Raw genomic sequence first — 19,637 nt, forward strand, 5'->3', positions numbered from 1 at the left:
TGGGTGCAAACCTCAAATATAGCCTCCATTTCTGTTGTTCAGTCAACTCTTTGTCTTTCTCTCATTATCTGTTCACACCAAAATGAGTTTTCTTTGGGCACTACGTTCTGTAAAACATTTGAAAACCCAATGAAACTGTTGACTAGCACAATTTTATTTCCTTTTTTTGACATATTTCCTATTTAAAAAAACTTGGAGTTTGGGTGGGTCATATATATATATATATATACATACATATACATATACACGGTGCATCCAGAAAGTATTCACAGCGCTTCACTTTTTCCACATTTTGTTATGTTACAGACTTATTCCAAAATTGATTAAATGTATTATTTTCCTCAAACTGTTACAAACAATACCCCATAATGACAATGTGAAATAAGTTTGTTTGAAATCTTTGCAAATGTATTAAAAATAAAAAATGAAAAAAAAAAAAACACATGTAGATAAGTATTCACAACCTTTGCCATGACACTGAAAATTGAGCTTAGGTGCATCCTGTTTCCACTGATCATCCTTGAGATGTTTCTACAACTTGATTGGAGAGGTGGTGGCATAGTGGGCTAAAGCACTAAACCGTTAAGCAGAAGGTTGTCGTTTCGATCCCCACAGCCACCACCATTGTGTCCTTGAGCAAGACACTTAACTCCAGGTTGCTCAGGGGGGATTGTCCCTGTAACAAGTGCTCTGTAAGTTGCTTTGGATAAAAGCGTCTGCCAAATGCATAAATGTAAATGATTGAAGTCCACCTGTGGTATATTCAGTTGATTGGACATGATTTGGAAAGGCACACACCTGTCTATAAAAGGTCCCACAGTTAGTGCATGTCAGAGCACAAACCAAGCCATGAAATCCAAGGAATTGTCTGTAGACCTCCGAGACAGGATTGTATCGAGGCACAGATCTGGGGAAGGTTACATAAACATTTCTGCAGCATTGAAGGTCCCAATGAGCACAGTGGCCTCCATCATCCATAAATGGAAGAAGTTTGGAACCACCAGGACTCTTCCTAGAGCTGGCCGTCTGGCCAAATTGAGCAAATCGCACCAAGAACCCGAAGGTCACTCTGACAGAGCTCCAGCATTTCTCTGTGGAGTGAGGAGAAACTTCCAGAAGAACAACCATCTCTGTAGCACTCCACTAATCAGGCCTGTATGGTAGAGTGGCCAGACGGAAGCCACTCCTCAGTAAAGTGCACATGACAGCCCGCCTGGACTTTGCCAAAAGACACCTGAAGGACTCTTAAGACCATGAGGAGTACAAAATTCTCTGGTCTGATGAAACAGAGATTGAACTCTTTGGCCTGAATGGCAAGCGTCATGTCTGGAGGAAACCAGGCACCACTCATCACCTGGCCAATACCATCCCTACAGTGAAGCATGGTGGTGGCAGCATCATACTGTGGAGATGTTTTTAAGCGGCAGGAACTGGGAGACTAGTCAGGATCGAGGGAAAGATTAATGCAGCAATGTACAGAGACATCCTTGATGAAAACCTGCTCCAGAGTGCTCTGGACCTCAGACTGGGGTGAAGGTTCATCTTCCAACAGGACAACGACCCTAAGCACACAGCCAAGATAACAAAGGAGTGGCTACAGGACAACTCAGTGAATGTCCTTGTGTGCCCCAGTCAAAGCCCAGACTTGAACCCGATTGAACAAATCTGGAGAGATCTGAAAATGACTGCGTCGGTATGCTCCACATCCAACCTGATGGAGCTTGAGAGGTCCTACAAAGAAGAATGGGAGAAACTGCCCATTTTTTTTTACTCTCTCTCTATTTTTTTTCTTCCAATTTGTCCAAAAGTAGATGTACATGTACCACAGGAGATTTCTGTCATTATAGTGTCAGTTCCACCACATCTCAAATTTGGTATTGTAATATAATTCCTTGGTGGATATTTTTTTGTATGTTTGTTTTTATTATACAATATCTGACTCCTTTGTCTTGCTAAGTAATACAATTTTCACGCTTTTTGCATAATTTATTTAATTACAGATTAATTGGAAATCATGTCCAATAAATATATTCTGCTCAAGAGTGAAATTTACTTTGAATTGTCTTTGTTTTCTTCAAACATGTGTTGTCTCATATTTCATCTCAAGCAAGCGCTTGACTGACACTTCTGTTGACTTGGTTATCAAGTACACTAACTTAAAAAACTTTATTAGGCACAATATTGTTTGGTTGGTGTAAATGAAGCCACAACTGTGGGACAGTTGTACATTTCAAATTGCCTGAAGTTGATAAAACACCCAGAAATTGACTAAAAGCCACAGAACATCCAAGTTATATTTTAAGTTATAATTTCATGGGGTCTTAAAATCATCTCTGTTCCTAAAGTTTGTCTCTCAGATATGGAGATATGCAGAGAATGGTTTACCATCAGCAGGTCACATGGAGAAATACGGAATGTTCAAACAACAGAGCTCGTGGCCTTTTACGGCTGATTCTCTGTGTGTGTGTGTGTGTGTGTGTGTGTGTGTGTGTGTGTGTGTGTGTGTGTGTGTGTGTGTGTGTGTGTGTGTGAGCGTGTATTTATCACTTTGTGGGGACCAAATGTCCCCATAAGGATAGTAAAACCCGAAATTTTTGACCTTGTGGGGACATTTTGTCGGTCCCCATGAGGAAAACAGCTTATAAATCATACTAAATTATGTTTTTTGAAAATGTAAAAATGCAGAAAGTTTTCTGTGAGGGTTAGGTTTAGGGGTTGTGTTAGGTTTAGGGGATAGAATATAAAGTTTGTACAGTATAAAAACCATTATGTCTATGGAAAGTCCCCATAAAACATGGAAACACAACGTGTGTGTGTGTGTGTGTGTGTGTGTGTGTGTGTGTGTGTGTGTGTAAATGGCACACATACCTTAACATATTGGTAATGATTGTGAGAATTTGTGTTTCTCTAAACAATACATGAGACTGTGGAAAGGCTGCGTCTGTTTTGCTGTCTCCAACACGGATTAATATTTACCCTGTGGTGAACGTTCATCATATCCGATTATAGACCTTATCTTAAAATTAATTAGAACGACACACTGAGGTTTGCCATAATTATTATAAGAACATAGCTGTGTGTGTGTTTGTTTGGGTTGTCTGTCTGTCTGTCGCTGTGTGCTCTTCACATTTGTGCGGGTTCTTGTCTAAAGATAGTTCAGTAGACAGAGTTGATTCTAATAATCCAGCTTCAGTGTGAGAGAGAGTACATTTTTGTTGTATATTAATAAAGTTAATATAATTAGAGCTTTAGGGGGTGTCTATCTGTGCTTGTCTAAGCTCAAGGAAGAGTCTGATAATGGATAAGCCTCATTTTCTGTTAAAGCATCATTTTCTGTAAATCTGCTTTGAAAGTATTGTAAAAAGACTTGATTTGACTTTACAGGATAAAGAGATTGGGGACATGTTGCGAGTTTAACCCTCCTATTTTGTTCGGGTCCTTTTTTAGGCAGATAATAATTTTTAAATAGCACATAGTTAGTTTTTAGTATGGGAACCAAACTTTTTGATTTTGTCAAGACTATCAAAATACAGATAATAATGTATTGTTCTTCAAATTTTTAAATAAATAAAAGATTTTGTAGAACTGTTGGAAAAAATATTTTCACCACTGCATCGCGATTCATACTCAAATGATTCTGAATCGATGTCAAAAGAATCAGAATCGATTCTGAGTTCAGTTTAAATCACTGCAGAGCAGTGGTGCACGCCAAAGACAGATGTGGAAACTAAGATACGAGTTAAGTGCACTAACGTCAAGTGCAAAAACACGACACAGGACCATTTGTGCCCCAATGAAACCTCGAAATTCCTTCACAAACCCACACACATAGCAACGGGAGAGTTTATTTGTGATAAGCCAACAAACAACATGAAAGACGAGCTCGCACCCATAATTGCACTGATTTGCGCACAACGGGAGAAATCACAGAAGAAAATAATGACGAGGCAGTGGTTCGAGAGATGTTGGTGATGTTTTAATTTGATAATTTTTTTACATTTATAGATTTTTTATATATATTTGTGCTGTTGGCGAACCCTTTCTCTCTTCTTCTGCCTTTTAGATTTCTGTCTGGCCTTCATTCTATCTTTCCCTAGTCTTCGTATGTGATCGCATGTTTTTCAAAGTCTCAGAGGAGCCCGCCTCTGCGACCATGTCCTCCTCCCACTGATCATTTGGCCTTTTTGGAGAGTAGATTTATCCATTGACTAATTGAGCTTGCCATGTTACTTCCTTCACTGGCCCTGGACCACGACATGTGTCTCCTAAAAAGTATGCAGACATACAGAGACAGTTTGGCCTGAACTGATGGACCGACCCAAACCCAGTGCTTGCTTGCATCAGAGCGAGTGGGCTCAGGACAGGAAGTGGTGCTCATTCCGTACCTCTGAGAAAATCTAGTGGGTTCAACCTCACACACAATGCACCTGCTATGACATTCCCATGGAAACAGTGGAATGGATGGATTCTAAACATCCTGTCTGGCCCCTGCTGTCCAGCTGCCGTGAGAAAGACTCTGGTGTTCGGGGAATGGTGCTGGCCCGTTGTTCATTGCTCAGGACCAAGTGAATGCTTTTGTTGTTTATTTAACAAAGGTTAGAGAAAGATGTGCTCCTCTAAAGAATGCATGTTGAGCTGTTCGGTGAGGAAAAAATAAAATGCAGATTATCTGGAAATAATTGGCTACACCAATGCTAGTTAACAAGATACACTGCAGATGATGAGAGACTTGATTGAGAAAGAGGAGAGTGAATTGTTTGAGAAATACAAACAATTCAAATGAGTACGAATTTCTTTAAAATTACAGTAGTTGCTGGTTTTACATGGTTTCTGGCTGTTCCAAGGTGGTCTAGATGGAACATTAGCTGGACTAACAGCTGGTGGACCTGGTTTTCGATCTGGAAGGTCATCTTGGTCAAGTTGTTTGGAGGTGGTAAACCACTATGGACCAGCAACAAAATAACTACCATTTGATTCAAAAACCAGTCTGATCATCTTCATTTGGAAATGCTTTCTTTTTTCTATTAACATTTTTATTGATTCTTATGTTAAATATGGAATAAACAGAACATATACACACACAATCAACTTAACTCCCATTATCTGCCCAACCCTTGTCCCTCAACAAATATCCTTGTGGTCAATGAATAAATTACACCATGCACGCATGACATCAAAACATCAACAAACAAAGAAAAAAGAATAGAATTTACAATTAGCACCACAATTCTGTTTCTCTCCACATGGTCCTCCCTGAGAGCCCTCCAGGAAGGCCAAAAACCTGTCCCATTTCTTACCATACGTGTCTGTAAAACAGTTAAATCGAAAGGAGGAGGCGAGAACCGGCTTGACAACTAAAAGACACAAACAAACACATAGGACAGACAGCTGCCGGTAAACATTCTCTCTCTCCCGCACCACCATCCGCAGTCAGCCTTTATCCCTCTCGGAGACTTGATTAGCCTAATAAGGGGTCGGGTGTGTAAAATCATGACCCAGCCCCGCCCTCCACCCTGTCACATTCCTCCCTCGTTCTCTCAGGCCGGGGAGCCTCCAGCATGACGTACAACCCCCCCCACCCCCTTTTCCCTGGAGGAGGGCGTGCATTTATGCCCCGTCTGCCGGCAGGTCATCCCCGCCTTCCTGAATCTGGGAGGGTTCAGGGGGAGGGAAACAATACTGAAAAATAGGGGGGTACTCCCTGTAATAGTGCAGTACCCCCCAACAAAAAAAACTGTCAAATTTAAAAGAGAGGGAAAAGGCCAACACGGTGCGGCAGTGGGAGAGAGAGAGAGAGAGAGAGAGAAAGAAAAAAAACACTTACTCCCCAGTTCTCCGATACGCCGTAGCTTGGTCCTCGGCCACTCTTCCACCCTCTAACGGACAACAGCCACGCCTCCCCGGGCAGGTCGGAGGCAGTCCTCCAGCTCCTGGTGGACAGAATGCCCCGCCGCGTTCTCTGGGAACAGAAGGGGTCTCCCCCGCCTCTGGCAGCGGTTCTCCCTCTCCAGGCGGTCAGCAGTGAGTCCCTCCCCGCTGCATTTTAGCGGCAGGTAGGGGCCTCCTCCACCCCTGGCAGTGGCCCTGACTGCTCCAGATGGTCGGTTAGGAGCCCCTTCTGCCCTCGTGGTCAGTGGCCTCCGGCCCCAGCAGATGGCTGCGGCTTCTCCGTTGGGGTGGATGGTAGCAGCGAGAACTCCACTACGGCGTATCCCTCCTCCTTCCCGCATCTTTGGCACCAGTGTGAAGGAGATCAATGGAAAGGAGGAGGCAAGAACCGGCTTGACATTATAAATTATATTGAATATAAATCTTAACAAAAAGACACAAACGCATACATAGGATGGACAGCTGCCCATAAACGTTCTCTCTCTCCCGCACCACTCTTGGAGGCTTGATTAGCCTGATAAGTGGCCGGTTGTGTAAAATCACAACCTGGCCCCGCCCTCCACCCTGTCACAGTGTCTATTTTGCCAAGTTTATATGACATCTTTTCAAATGCCGCCACCCTACCCAATTTGATGAACCATTCTTGAAATGAGGGAGATCCAGTTGACTTCCATCCTCTAAGAATTATCTGTCTGCCAAGCATTAAACTAGATTTTAAACCCAGCTTTTTGTATATTTGCCACCTACTTTAATGACTGTCCCATTACCCAATATACATAGTCTGGGGCAGAAGGAAATTGGAATATTTAAAACCTCACAGATAAAATTCTGGACTCCTACCAACAATTCTTGAATCTTAGCACAGACCAACAGAGGATGGGTCATGTCTCCATCCTCCAACTGACATTGCCAGCAGGTAGGTGTGTCTTTTAGACCAAGCCAAAACAATCTAGAGGGAGTCCGGTAGAAATTATACAAAATTCTAAACTGAATATGAAGTACCCTTGCATTTCTAGACATAGTTGTAATATTTTTTTTAATCCTTTCCCACTCCTTATCCTCCAATACCAAGTTAAAATCTCTTTCTCATAACCTCTTAAGGGCAAGTAAGGCCCCGTCACCAAGACTCTGAATCAATGAGGAGTAATACACTGATGCTTCATGACCCTTTCCCAAGGCTGTAAGCACAATACAGAGGGTGTTCACAGCTATAGTGGGATGTGTACTACCACAAAAATAGTACAAAGTAGATGATGCAGCTGTAAATACCTGAAAAATTGAGACCTAGAAATCCCAAATTGTTGGGTTATATTTTCATATGATCTCAAAGCTCTGTTTTCATAAAGCTCACCAACTGAAGCAACACACCTCTGACTCCTTTCTTTCCAGCAAAAGAGGGACTTATTAATACATCCTTTGACCATGCTGAATGTAAATGTTAAATAATAGTATGCATTTTTCCTTCTTTAGGCAATTTAATAGAAAGACTTTGCAATGGTGACATTGGGGCAAGGACCGCTTGTTCAATGTTATACCGGGGGGGGCTTTCTCAGGTGGAAGAGACTAATGGGCCAGGTGTCTGTGATTAAAAGCATAGTAATAAATTTTTTTTGGGAGGCCTAAGCCTTCTTTGTCTGTTGGTCTATGTAACTTACTGGCTTTCTCAGGTGGAAGAGACCAATGGGCCAGGTGTCTGTGATTAAAAGCATAGTAATAAATTTTTTTTGGGGAGGCCTAAGCCTTCTTTGTCTGTTGGTCTATGTAACTTACTGAAATGCAACCGAGGTTGTTTACCATTCCAAATAGGAGACTTGGATATTCTATCACATTGTTTAAAATAAGAAAGAGGAACTTCTAGAGGGAGAGACTGTAGTAGATAATTGAATTTGGGGATACAATACATTTTTATAACATTGACCTTCCCTGCCATAGACGGATGTAGTGAAGCCCACCCATAAACATAACACGAGAACATTTTCTTTAATGGGTCAAAATTAACTCTAAATAAATCTCTCAAATTTTCCAGAAATAAAATGGCTAAATTCCTAATGCCTTGCTTGGACCGTTGAAAGGTGCCAGGTTGGAAAGCCATGGCAAACCATTATGCTGTCAGAGCAAGAGCTTCCAATTTAGACCAGTTCACCCTATATTCTGAAGATTTGGTGAAAGAATTAATAATTCTATGGAGGCTAGGCATAGTTCTTTTAGGGTAGGAGATAAATAATCATATCTATCATCTGTAAATCAGTTACAATGCCAGGAAAATCATCTTCTTTTCTTATTGTGGCTGCCAATGTTTCCAGGGCAAGACAGAACAATAAAGGGAAGAGAACTTAATCTACCCAATAAAAGTGTTCCCAAACCAGTGAATTTCCTAAATCTTAAAAAGATAGTCCCATTCCACCCTATCAAATGCCTTCTCGACATGTGATCATTTGCTACTGAGGAAATGCCTTCTTTTTTTTTTAAGAAATGTGAAGCTCTGCTAGAAAATACAGCTGACTGAATTTGTATCTAGTCTACGATTGCTATTTATGGCCATTAGTTGACCCAAGGTGGTCTAGATGGATCATCAGCTAGATTTCCAGCTGGTGGGCTTGTTTTAGTCTGGTTGGTCATCTTTGTCAAGTTGGTTGAAGCTGGTAGAGCTCTATGGACCAGCAAAAACCAGCTACATTGTTTAAAAAAACCAGCTGGACCACCTTCAATTGGAAATTGAATAAATTGGAGCCCTACTAGAAAATCCAGATAGCATGGTTTCTAGCTGGTCTAAGATGGCCATAAGGTAGTCTAGATGGATCATTATTTGGACTACCAGCCAGTGGACCTTGTTCTGATAAGGGCTGCATTTCCCAAAAGCATCGTAAGCCTAAGTAGATCGTAGAAACCCAATGGTCTCTATGATCAACTTAAGACTTTTGGGAAACACAACCCTGGATGGTCATATTGGTCAAGATGGATTGAGCTAATAGACCACTAAGGGTCAGCAAAACAAACAAACAAACAAACAAACAAACAAACAAAAAACTACCATGTTTAACTTATCCATCTTTAATTTGAATTAACTTTCTTTTTTTTTTCTTAGTTTTTTTTTTTTAGGAAAGGGGAAGCTCTAAATCCAGATAAATCTATCTTGAGGTGGTACCTGGTTTTACATGTATTCTTGTTTGTCCAAGCTGGTTATTTATGGTCATTAGTTGGTCTAAGGTGATCTAGATGGGTCATCAGCTGGACTTGATATAGTAAGGGACTGGTTAAAACTGAGAAAACCATTACGGACCTGCAAAAAACACAACTAACTTGTTGCAAAAATCGGCTTGACGACCTTCAACTGGAATGGGCTGTCTTTTTCTTTTCTTTTCTTTCTTTTTTTCCATCGTAAGGTGATAGCTGGTTTAGATGTTTTCTGCTCCAAACTGGTGATTTATAGTATTTAGTCCAAGGTGGTCTAGATTGGTCATTAACTGGACTGTCAGCCATGAGATCTGGTTTGAATCATCTTGGATAAGCAAAACCTTCTTAAGCTGGCATGAGTTAAGCATGATCTGCTTTGTACAGAATGGTAAACCCTGCTAAAAAATCTGGTCAAATCTGGTCATTCATGGTCATTAGTTGGTACAAGCTGCTTTAGGTTGGTAATAGAGCTGGTTCAAGCATCTGTGGGGTGAGGTCGACCTGATAGACTACTATTGTCAACCTGGTTGGGGCTGGTGGACTACCTTGGCTAAGCTGGTGATTTTATTCATGTACAATGTTTTTTCAAGTACAATCTCTTGTCGGCCCTTAACCAACATATTTGTCAAAGCATTTTGAAACATTGACTGAATTTTTTAACCATTTTGACTAGTCTGGTGTGACCTGGTTTTTCCAGCTGGGAGGATTATAAATGTTTAGAAGAAAAAGGAAAGAAAATAAGAGTAGAAGTAGTTTGTAGGCCAGTGGACGTCAGAGGAGAGAGGGAGTGGTATAGTCTCTTGAGTGTCATTGCGGCCACTTTCCCCCGCCTTTTAGGTTGGCGTCTAACTTCTTCATGTGTCATTATTCACTTCATTACTTCAGGATGAAACGGACAACTAAACACACGATCCAAACCCAATGATGGCTCAAACTCTCCACCCTTTCTGTCTCTTCCAACATCATTAGGTTGAGATGATTATGTTTTGAGTTCCTGTGCTGTTGTTCAGCAATAGTTCATTTCTTGAGCATGGTGAACATCAGTGAAAGATGAGACAGAACTGCCACCAGTCATTATAGATGTTTAATATGTATGAACAGCTGGAAGTGGAAGAGAGTGTCTAGTTTGGAATTTTGTATTTTTTTCGGTCTGGAATTAAATGAAAGTGTTCACTACAAAATCAATTCTTTCATCATTTACTCACCCTCATGTTTTTCTAAATCTGTTTGCTGTTATTTTTAGGGATGGTTATTGATGCAGATTTACCATTTCAATTTGATTCAATTTCAATTGTTTATCAATTCATATGCGTATATATTTCAGTTAATATATCAGTTTTGCTTAAATATGGAATAAATTCACTCCCAGCTAATGCTGTTAATTATACAGGGAACATTCTAACTAGGTACATTACAAAAGTTTTAATTTTAAAAATTAGAATTGATATGTTTGTCATCATTTTGGTCACAATTTAGCTTTTGACACCACGTTGTGGACATAAAATGACGCTCCCACGTGCCCATACATATGCCCAACGACATTTAAAGCTTTGCCACTGGGGGCATTGTTTCAAATTAAATGAGCATTTTATTATATTGCATATTTTATATTTTGTTACATATTTATTGTTTAATGCATCATTTATGCTTTTTACAATATTTGTAGAATTTGTAGAACACGTGTTAAAAATTGGTACTGTCTCTTTACGACAACTGACACTCATAGCGCGTATTTAGTAAAAGATCAATCTTGGGATTTAAGAATTGATACCAAGATTGTTCAAATGAAGATCTTGTTGGAATGTTTGTGCTTTTATCTGTGGAACTAAAAAGTTGAAACTTTGGAAAAAAGCATTATAAGGCTCTTGCTAAACAATGAAAGTTCATATTGACTAGGGGCTATCAAGCTTTAAAAAAAGGCATACAAGTAGTCTGTACAACTGGTGCGCTATAAGTCTTTAGAAGCCAATTGATAGCTTTGTTTCAACAAACCGAAATGATTTTTTTTTTCCACTGATAATCTTTACCTCTGCTAAAGCTCGCCCATGTTCATGACCAGATGCAAAAATGGTATGTTGACATGATTGATGCCACAACATCTTTATTGGAGGGCAAGATATTCAGTGAATAATTACCTAAATATCAGTTGGTCCCTCACACAAACCTATTGTATGATCTGGAAGATGTTGAATATTGTACTTGAGTCAAATGGTCTAAATCAGGGATGGGCAACTGGCGGCCTGTGGGCCCGCAGTATTGTTGAATACTGCCCAGAGGACAACATTGAGGACTGATTGAAAAAGGGACTATGTGAAGGTTGCATTCAGGCTATTATGTTGTTACCAACTATCGACCAGAAGAGGTCGCTTGTTCTTAGCAGACCTGCTGATTACTGTTGAATTCATTAAAGATTTCAATTGGATTCAAGAGGCGGACTAATGACTGACGCTAGATAGTGTTGCCTTTAGCCTCCTTGTTAGCACGCCCGCCTCCCATGCCAGAGACCCCAATTTGAATCACGCTTTGAGTGGGTCAAGCAGGACTGGTTACAGTGGTGCCATGACCCAGAAGGGAGTGTGGTTTAGGGGGCTGAGTGTTATGGTAGCCAGCTGTTTGGAAGTTGCGCAGTGTATAAACCTCACTCCCCTGGCCTCAAGAGGTGCACTAGTGACTGACAATAGAGACTGACATTTCGCCTCTTTGATAACACACCTGCCTCCCATGCCGGAGTCCCTAGTTCAAATCCCACTTGGAGTGGGTCAAGCATGATCGGTTACATGAGAATCACCAAAGAGACCGTTGTTTTGCTTGTGTTTGCAAAAAACTAAAAATCCTTTGTCAGGGGGAGACACCTGAGATGCCTGTCTGATTGATTAAAAATCATGCGATTAGAGAAAATGTTTTTATGATGCACAAGACTGTTCTGTCTGTGCTTGTGTTGCAGGGCTGGTGTGGTGCTGTAATTTTATGTATTAATGCACTAAAATGTTATGTTCATCTATCCAGTATTGTTATTGATGATATTTGTAATTTGGTGATAATATTTGGATTTTATCTATAAGCTGCTGAAAATACGATCCTTGTGTGTTTGTGTGTGTTGCAAATGTACAGACAATGTACATGAGATTAATTATATTGAAAAAGTAAGTTTGAAACAATTGAACATGAATTTGTACATTTGAACTGCAAGTTTTAGTAAATATGCAAGTTATACAATAACAATAATGATATTTTTTTTATTTAGTAAAATCTTTAAAAGCACATTGCATTAGTCATGCATAGATTACCCATAATAATTAGGAAATTGAGGAAGGAGGTGAACATTGTTAGAGTGTGAATTTGTAATACGGCCCCTTGGCAAAAAGACGAAAAAATGTTGGCCCTCACCACCTTCAAAGTTGCCCATTTCTGGTCTACTTTATGGTGATTTTTGTCATTTTCTCACTTTTTTCTTTTTTCTTTTGGAGCTTAGCACCTGGACACAAAATTCAAGTATTTTGTGATTAAAAGACAAAAATGACTGCAAATGTGCTTGGAACATTATTATTATTTGTAATTTTTTTGGTCCCCATTACTTTAGTATTTACGTCTTTTGCGAAGTTGTTAGTTGTCTTTTAAAGTCTCTTTTCTCAGCTGTCCAATCAGATGTGTAATCTAAACCTGACTGAACTCATTCCAGAGTTGTTAGTGGGCTAGAAATTCCTAGAAATTGTTGTATTTTATTTATTTTCCAAGACATAGGACGCATAAGCACGTAATTCTCTAGTTAATTATGTTGGGCAATAAAAATATGTAAAACCAATTATTTTCCAGAGAACTCTATTCATTTACACAACAATTCACCACACTGTTGTTGAACTTCAGAGACTCTTGCTTAATCGTGACAAAGTCCAGAGCTGAATAATGACAAAAAGGGAGGTTACATAGATTTTCGGAAATCAACGCCGCAGGGATCTACACAGATCTGCCTTGTGAGATAGACATCACTAATCTTTAACTAATCAACTTAATGCTTAGAGAGCAAAAACATACAGTACACTCGCACACACAATACATTCTGGCATTTTTGGTATTGTTTATCTTAGAGACTTTCGATAAAACAGCAGCCATTTTAATTGCGAGCTGATGAGCGAGATATCGGTTAAACATTCCTGAACCCTCCACCTGTTCCCCTCCTGACAGCAAAGACAACGTGGATGGGTGGGGGGGAGTGGCAGCAGATTTTTTGGACAGGTGGTTACGTCTAGTTTGTCTCCTAAAGTGTAACATTATGTGCTGCTGATTTAACCTTATGTACTCACAAAGGTTTGTTTAGCGATCATTTCTGAACTCTGGTTTCAGGTTTGACACGATTGTGAAGAAATTAAATCAGGTGCAGTGCAAACGAATGCTAATTTAGGGTGTTTGCCTTTGTTGTTTTTTTATGCGTTTATATCTACGATCTTAAACCAATATTGCATATTCAACAGTTTTCTTTGATCTGGGAAAAATCATAAATAAAAAACAAAAAACAAGCACCAAGATATTTGTCCATCACCACTATTGTATATAACATGTAAACACTTTTATTGGCTTTTGGTCCGTTCAGTCAGTGTGCGTGTCATATGCGCAAAAATCTTTCCAACATTGAATTTGAAAATGGTTCTCATGCATTGTTTGAATTTTTAACATTATCAGTTTTTTTTCATACATGTGTGTAAACATACTGGTATGATAGTGTAAAGAGCACAGTAAATTATGTGGAGAAGAGGAGGAACAGTGTCAGAAAATGTTGAAAGCTGGATTCGAACTCGCATAGACTTTGTTAGAACACTAACCAATTGGCCAACAAGAAATGCTTCACTTAAATATGTGCTTGAATAGCACCAATAGCTACACTGAATAAAACATATTTAATCTGTGTTTTTGGTTTTGTCTTTTCACTGGAAAACAAGATAAAAATACTAAAGAAATTCTATTTTGCAGTGTAGTGATTGTGATCTATGAATCACTCTTTAAAGACATACTCACTCTTTTTTCTTTTTAACCATCTCCTCCAGTCTTCAACCTCTAATAGAGATGGTGTGTTGTAATGTGGCATGTTCTCATGTCACAGCTGTTTTAGTCAGAGGACAGGGGTGTATGTATTGTCATTAATTAAGGTAGGATTTTAGAGCCTCGCTCCAGAAGTGATGAACTCATATCTGTGTCAGAGTCATATGAAACACGAGCTCTTGGCTGGATTACGGGGCTTTCTGGGGTGGTAGATGATCGACAGACGATGGATCCTCGTGTCTCAGACCAGCATGCCCTCAGAAAGCTCTATATGATTACCGTGGTGGCTGAGGAATTTTGCATGGATTTGTGGGTAGGGTTCCCTGTCCCTTGGCCCTGACAAAAGTGGGTTGCAGTGGGTTATCTGGTTTTGCAGGACCAAACATATAGGACAGAGCTATTCAATTCAATTTCTGGAGGGCCACAGTTTAGCTCCAACCTTAATCAATTGAACGTATCAAAGAACTAGTCAGGATAGTTTTTCTAAATGTCCAAATACATGTTTTGAATGTTTTCTGTCCACACAGACGCTTGTAGATTTACTGTTGAATTAATCTGAATTAGAATGCAGTATAAAACTTTAAATTATTTCATTTTTAAAGGTTTATTGGACAAATATCCACCCCTGAGAGGTACTTGACATCAGGGAACATTAATCTCTCCCAGCAACTGTAGTTTGAGGTGGAAGCACCTTAAAAAACTCATGTCTTATCTTTGTACCATCATTTGTTCAAGTTTACTCATCCGAACGAATCACTTCACCAGCAGACCGTGCATTTAGGAAATGAGTCTTGGTCATTAAGTGGATTAGTCATCTCTAAAAGCCTTTTGTAGACCTTCTTAAAAGGTTGTATAACTTCCAATTACATGGCTGTAAATCTGGCCCCCATCTTGCCTCATTGGCATCCCCACAACACTACAGTTGCATAGCTTGCAAACCCGTAACTTATGGAGCGCTGCTTTTCTTTGGAGCCAAGTGACAGGGATTAAATGCTCCCATCGTAAACCTTTCTCTCTGCTTAACTCATTTGTAATCAGAGACTATGTTTAAAGAGGAATGCTAGTGTCTGTATACTGTGCACTGCAGTGCAGAATGCAACGCTAAATATTTATCATGTTTTCACATGACACTACATGTATAAAGGTGTGTCCACCACGCATATTCCATGTATACAGAACATTTGCATACTTAACACATACATACTGCATACTGAGAAAAGTACTGGTAGTATGACAGAATGCCATTTCTGACAAACCCAAAGTTTATAGTTTTAGGACAAAACAGAAGAAAGACAATGATTGTGGAGGAGTATTGTATCTGATCTATAATTCTTTACCCTATGAAATGGATTGAAAATAAAACGAGACTACTTTTGAAGCTTTGCAATTGTGGTAGTACCCAGAAATAGAGTTGACAGATCAAATGAACTCTGTTTGGTAGTTCTAATAGTGAAACACTAATGGAGCAACAAATGGTCTCAAATATGTTTTTCCCAGCTGACAGACCACTATTGGTTTCTGAACAGGACGTTACGTTTGGTGTGTGTGCTTGTTTGCCTTTTCATTGGGTTTCTCCAAAATTGTTTAAACATAAAGTTGTATTTTCTATCTGACACTTTACAATAAGGTTCCATTTGTTTAACTACATTAGTTAAGATGAACTAACAATGAACAATAGTTTTACTGCACTTAGTAATGTTTGTTGATGTTAAATTCAACATACGCTATTTTTAACATTAGTTAAAGGAATAGTTCACCCAAAAATGAAAATTCTCTCATAATCTACAGTACTTACCCGTATGCCATTCAGGGGTGAACATTTCATCAAAATGTTGAGGGGGGGACAATAAACATAACAATTCTCAAGAGCAATTTTTGAAGCGGACACCAAGGGGTTTTTTGTTGTTGCCCCGTTTGCATTTGTATTATTTTATTTTTCTTTTTTTTATTTCAATTATTTTAAGAATATATCATTATATTATTTACAATACACATATTTTAATGATATTTTAGGGGGGGACAACCCTCAAATGGGGGTGTCCTGACCCCCGCCCCCCGCGATTTCCGCCTATGGCCATTCCAGATGAGTATGACTTTCTTTCATCTGCTGAACTAAAATGACAATTTTTAGAAGAATTTCTCAGCTGTTTTGCTCCATATAATGCAAGTGAATTGGTGCCAACATTTTGAAGCTCTAAAAATCACATAAATCAGCTGTAAGGGGGTTAAGATGGGCAAGGAGGAGGCGAGAACCGGCTTGTCAATATAAATAATATTTAATTAAACTCAAAACCAAAACACACAAACATAATCACACACATGACGGACATGCCCGTAATTCTCTCTGCTCTCGAACCGTCGTCACCGGCCGCCTTCATCCCTCGCGTGCCCCATGACATTCTAGCCCCCCCACCCTCCGCTCCACATCAGCATATAAGTTAGTCTTCAGAAGTGATATTGTAGGTGTGGGTGAGAAACAGTTCAATATCCAAGTCATTTTTTACTACAAATTCTCTTCCCTGCTCAGTCAATCTCCACTTTAACTTTTACATTCTTCTTCTTGTGTTTTTGGTGATTCACATTCTTCATGCATATCATCCCCTAATGGGCAGGGAGAAGAATTTATAGCAAATAAGGACTTAAATAATCATCTTTTATATGGATTTAGATATCAATTTAACCATTGGAGTCAGATGGAGTACTTTTATTTTTCCTTTATGTGCTTTTTGGAAGTACAAAGTTCAGATCTCATTTCACTTGGACCTACAGAGCTGAGATATTTTTCTAAAAATCTTTATTTGTGTTCTGCAGAAGAAAGAAAGTCATTCACATCTGGGATGGCATTAGGGTGAGTAAATGATTAGAGAATTTTAATTTTAGGATGAACTATCCGTTTAAGAATTAATCAGGTCTTCTTTAAATGATTAATTCATGAACTGGACATTGTTACTTCTCTTATGAACATAATATATATGCTAGTGCATACGGTATGTTCAGATTTTCAGTGGATAACTACTTAAATTTCAGTCTGTTCCTCACACAAAGCTATCATATGAATTTAGAAGACTTTTCATATAGTGCGCTAGTCATATGAACCACATTTATGATGTCCTTTTCTTGTAATTTGGAGCTTGACTGTCCCAGTCCTTATTTGCGTTCATCATATGCAAAAGAGTGAGGATATTCTTTGTAAATTCACCTGTTTGTAAATAATGAGAGAATTTTCCTTTTTGTGCGAACTATTCCTTTAAAGTCAAATCTCTTGCAAGCACACACACACAAAATACACACTGAAATGAGTTCTCTCTTTGCCACGCAGAAAGGCCTACAACAACTATGGCAAAGTTTAGCCAGCGCTGTCATCTGAGGCCTGAAAGCCAAATAAAACCACCTCCCTCACTTAACTCCCTGTCTTTTCTTCAGTCTGCCTGTCTCTATCTCTGCCACTTCTGTCGATTTTACTGTTGCTCGTGGCATGAGGCTGCCCTCTGAAATGCTGTAACCTTACACTGCCACATTCTGTTTGTGGTATCTGCTCTCATTCCAAACCCTCTCACCTATATGGGCACACAAATGCATGCGTGTTTACGGTTCATGGGCAGACACAAACAAACTGTGTTTTTCCCGTTCCATTCTCTTGATTTCCAGTTCTCATTTTTGTCTCTGCAGACAAATGTTACAGTTACTACTGTAAACACTCAACACATTTACATTTACTTACACATGTATTTGGCAGACGCTGTTATCCATATGACTTACAGTGCATGCAAGGTGCAAGGTGCGTGTGTTCCCTGGGATTCGAACCCATGAGCACCAAATAAGCTATAGGTACCCCCCAATTAGTCCAGACAGAATGCAAGAACTTGTCCCATATATATATATACATATACATATATATGCCCCCTTATGGAGACAGATTTGGAGTGTGTGTGTGCTTGTGGAACAACAGCTGTTGTGACTGGGGGAATTCTGTTGTTGTCCTGGTCCGTTGTGGTCCATTGTGATAGTACCGATGGAAGCCTCGACAGCTTATGAAGTGAAATGGAGAGATCTGCTTCTGTGTGTGTGTGTGTGTTTCCTGGTCTCAGTTTCGGTCCAGTTGCCGCTGCTCCTCCATCCTCTAGCATGCCTTCAGTCTGACATCAGTGGCCTTAGAGGGAATGGCTCCCTGGGTACAGCCTGTGTGTGTGTGTGTGTGTGTATGTGTGTGTGTGATTGTGTGTGTGTGTGTGTGTGTTTGTGTGTGTGTGGTCATGCTTGACCACAGCACAGCTGAAAAGACAGGCTGCCCCTGCAGTAACAAAACACTGACCGAGCACAAGTCTATGCACGTGTGTCTCTACATATACTGTATATACTGTATATACTGTATGTGTGTGTGTTGGTGACATTAAAACAACAGAAAAGCGAGACAGACACACCAGTATTTTCTTTTCTCCATTTTATCTGTTGTCTGTGAATTTACATAATAAGCAAAACAATTTAAGTGATGTTAATCTTTGCATATAGAGCCTTTGTGAGAGATAAATAGATGATGTTTGGACACTCAACATGTTTGGCAGACATGGAAAAATGGTAATCAATACTTAAATTCAGAATGTATAATGCCAACTTTTATTTGTATATGGTTGGCAGTGATTGGATAATACTGGCTATTACTTTGAATCAGAATAATTTATTCAGCTTTACAGAAAATCAGCTGTAATGTCTGTATTGTCTCAAAGACAAGAATAAGCAACACTCTTGGAAACATAATAAACAATTTGATTAAATAATCTGGCTTTCTATAACTTGGTATTATTGAAAATTTCACAACTTAGTCCCGCTGTCCACATATGTGGACATCAATGTTTATTATTTTTTTTTTTGCTTGTTTATTAGGGGCTACTAGTTACAAGTTAAAAAGGGAAATGGAAAATGCACATAGGCAAAGGAGTCACACTTGGGTCTCAGGAGGTTAAGAAGGACAAAGACTCTCATTAAGAATATTATTTTTTACAGTGTAGAACCACAGAGAGTTGTACAGCCTCATTTCATAGGAGAACCTTTTTTAGGTTTCACAAAGGAAGTTCTTCAGAAAACCAAATGGTGCTTTAAAGAACCCAGAAACCAATACACTGATCTGAAGAACCTATAATATCTATAACAAAATCATGATTAGTTTTCAATCTCCAAAACAATCATATAGCTATAGAACTCAAGAACACAAAAGAAAACAGCTTTTGATAAGTGTTCTTTTCAAGCTAATCTTAGGTGAACCTAAGAATCACTGAAAAACATTTAACCATATATATATGTGTTCATGCAGGTGCATGTTGTGTAAATGATGCAACTCAGTGTGTTAAAGGAGTAGTTCACCCAAAACAAAATAACACAAAAATAATGTTTTAACGAAAATCATTGCCCATCTTTTCAATACAATGGCAGTTGGTAGAGACTTAGAAAAGGACCCAATTGTATCATAAAAGTAGTCCATGCGGCTCGTGCGTCATGTTCCAAGTCTTCTAAAGGCATACGATTGGCTCTGTCGAGAGTCATTT

The 19,637-nt window shown here is 39.3% G+C and overlaps 1 protein-coding gene across 1 annotated transcript in view; it reads left to right on the plus strand.

Moving 5' to 3' along the window:
• Positions 1-19,637, plus strand: part of LOC127645600 (glypican-5-like) — a 223,718-nt gene that overhangs the window by 17,438 nt on the left and 186,643 nt on the right. The window lies entirely within an intron of this gene.

Source organism: Xyrauchen texanus, chromosome 6 (assembly GCF_025860055.1).
Source record: "Xyrauchen texanus isolate HMW12.3.18 chromosome 6, RBS_HiC_50CHRs, whole genome shotgun sequence".
NCBI classification, from domain to species: Eukaryota; Metazoa; Chordata; class Actinopteri; order Cypriniformes; family Catostomidae; genus Xyrauchen; species Xyrauchen texanus.